This window comes from Leptosomus discolor, chromosome 1 (assembly GCF_034619465.1).
Source record: "Leptosomus discolor isolate bLepDis1 chromosome 1, bLepDis1.hap2, whole genome shotgun sequence".
Lineage (NCBI taxonomy): Eukaryota > Metazoa > Chordata > Aves > Leptosomiformes > Leptosomidae > Leptosomus > Leptosomus discolor.
The window spans coordinates 43112427-43115547 of NC_141391.1; the positions used below are offsets into that span (position 1 = coordinate 43112427).

General features: G+C 48.2%; 1 pseudogene; it reads right to left on the bottom strand.

Annotated features, from left to right (window-relative positions):
* Positions 1–741: 741 nt before the first annotated feature.
* LOC147416213 (uncharacterized) lies at positions 742–2447 on the bottom strand (annotated as a pseudogene).
* Between the last annotated feature and the right edge of the window lie 674 nt (positions 2448–3121).

A 3121-nucleotide genomic window follows, 5' to 3' on the forward strand; every position in this document is an offset into this window, starting at 1 on the left:
CAGCATACCACTTTGCTGCCTTTGACTCCAGTTCATATTGGAGCTCTAGCATATCTGGTACAGCAGCACTCAATGGTGGCTTCATTTGTTCAGGCCACGATAGTCTACTGTTAACCTCCACCCTCCATCAGACTTTTGCACTGGCCATATGGGGTTATTAAAAGGCGAATGAGTCTTGCTGATGACTCCTTGTCTCTCCAGTTGATGAATCAGCTCATGGATGGGAACCAAGGAGTCTCGGTTGGTGCAATATTGCCATTGGTGCACTGTCCTGGTAGCAATTGGCACCGGCTGTTCTTCAACTTGCAGCAATCCTACAACGAATGGATCCTCCGAGAGGCCAGGCAGGGTAGATAGCTGTTTAGTCTTCTCGGTGTTCACAGTGGCTACACCAAAAGCCCATCAATATTCCTTTGGGTCCTTGAAATACCCTCTCTTGAGGCAGTCTATGCCAAGGACACAAGGGGCCTCTGGGCCAGTCGCAATGGGGTGCTTTTCCCATTTGTCCCCTGTTAGGCTCACTTCAGCCTCCAATACAGATAATTCTTGGCATCTCCCTGTCACTCCTGAGATCCAGATGGGTTCTGTGCCCCTATACCCTGATGGCACCAATGTACACTGCGCACCAGTATCTACTAAAGCTTTGTACTTCTGTGGGTCTGATGTGCCAGGCCACCAGATCCACACAGTCCAGTATACCCGGTCATCCCTTTCCTTCTCCTGGCCGAAGGCAGGGACCCTCTATTCCTGTTCCTCATCAGAATACTCGCTGTATGACCTTTGCATTGCCAGACCAGAAGTTCCCTCACCAGGATCAAGGGAGGTGATCTCAGTTCTTTTATGTCTGGGAGATCGTTGATTGCATTCTTGGGTCTTTGCAGAAACTATGCTGACAGCCTTCTTGGATGATCCCTTCTTAACAGGTGTCTTCCCTCTCAGTTCACATACACGGGCTTCCAGATTAGAGGTGGGTTCACCATCCCACTTCCTCATGTCCTCCCCCTGGTCACGCAAGAAAAACCAGAGTGCACCATGCATACGTCTAGGGCTTCCTTTCCCTCTGACCGGCGCAGGAGAGGACTGTCTTCTTGGAGCACCCCTGACAGCTAAGGTGCTGTCTCATAAGAATGAGGTATACAGATTTTCTTCAAAGTTTTGGAGCCAAGCAGATACTCTTTCCACAGTCACTGTATCCATATCTGGGTAATACATTGAAGCCAGGCTGCTAGAATATGACACAGGGGCACTTTGAACCACCTTCCTCCACATGGCCCATGTGCACAGAACATCCTCTGGATCTTTGGGGACTCTAACTTTGTCCAGATCGCTGTAGATGATTTCCAGCACCACTAGTTCTCTCAGGTACTGGATGCCTTCATCTGCAGTAGTCCACTTTCCTGGTGAGGTTGCAAGATCTTCCTTGAATGGATATCTTGCCTTTACACTTGAAAGCAGCCATTTCCAGAGACTGCAATTTGCTGTCTCTTTTCCAATTCCTCTCTCTATTCCCCAGTCTCTAGCAAGGGATCCCAGCTGTTGGTCTTCCCTACCTTCCAGCTGTTGACTGTCAGCCCCGTTATCCTAGCATCGGAGCCTCCAGGCAGCAATACGCTCACCCAACTGACGGCTGTAATCTTTCCACAGGTCTCAAAGTTCTGATGAGGTTAAGGACTGAGTAGTTTCTGCTTCCTGTTTGATTTCTCTTACTTCTTCCTCTGATTTCCTTGTTGAAGGACAGGCTTCTTGATCAGATATTTCTTCCTCCCTTGTTAATCGAGGATATGGACGTGTTGCTTTTCTTATCCAGTGTTTCTTCTTCACTACTGGGGCAATTACTGTAGTCGTTGTTGTTTGTGTTCCTATCTCAACCCTGGTGTTCTCAGATGTAGTTTGGGTCCCTGTTTCAGCCACAGTCCTCTGAGAGTATTGAACTGTGGCTCGATAGGCACAGGCCAGGCCCCAGTACAGGACTAGAAGATGCTGGGTTTCATTGGGGTAGGTTCTTCTATCAGGTGATGCTTTAGTTTGACAGGGTTGCTTGCCTGTTCAGGTGTGAAGTCCCAGGTTATGGGAGGTAATAACTGTCCTAAGAATCTGCCCAAATCCTTCCACACACCCCGCCATCCAGGGACCGGCCGCCTCAGGGCACTCTTCAGTATTGCCTGACCCAAAAGCTGTCTTCTCTTATGCCAGCATGATGCCAGATTCCACAGAACACATACCATGCCAAAAGTATTAATGAGTAGTATTAAACAACTCATATAAGGGTGAATGAGAACCTTGGGAGCCTGCATAACAAAATCATCCACATCAATTTCAGGTAGGGAGAGGGAGATGGATTCTTTCATCTTCTCCACAACATAGCTCCCAAAGCACAACAAGGCCATCACTACCAGGCAAGAGCACATAGCTATTGTTTGAGCTAGCATGCTCCCAAGCTCCTTCATCCTCCCCACACAATAGCTTCCCCAGCACACTAAAACTATCAATGCGATACCAAAGTACATAGCAACTGTTTGTACTAGCATGTTCCCAAGCAGAGCAAAATAAAGACATAAGCACTGCAACTAACTCCGTGACCTGCACAGGAGTTTTGCCACTTAATAGCTACTAAAGCTACAGCATACTTAATGCAAAACTGCTGTCATCATGCCCCACGTTGGGTGCCAAAAAGACTGTGGTGGTTTGGTCCTGGCCAGATGCCAGGTACCCACCAAAGCCACTCTATCACTCTCACCCCCTCAGCTGGACAGGGGAGAGAAAATATAACAGGCACATGGGTTATATAAAGACAGTTTAATGAAGCAAATAGCCGCATGCAGAAGCAAAAGCAAAACAAAAGATCTTATTCTCTACTTCCCATCAGCAGGCGATGTCCAGCCACTTTCTGGGAAGTAGGGCTCCAATACGCGTAGCGGTTGCTCTGGATGACAAACGCAAAACGAATGTCCTCCCCTTCTTCTTGTTTTCCCCAGCTTATATTGCTGAGCAGACGTCATGTGGTATGGAATATCCCTTTGGTCAGTCTGGGTCAGCTGTCCTGGCTATATCCCCTCCCAAGTTTTTACCCACCCCCAGCCTACTGGGGAATTGTTGGGGAAACAGCCTTGATACTGTGTGA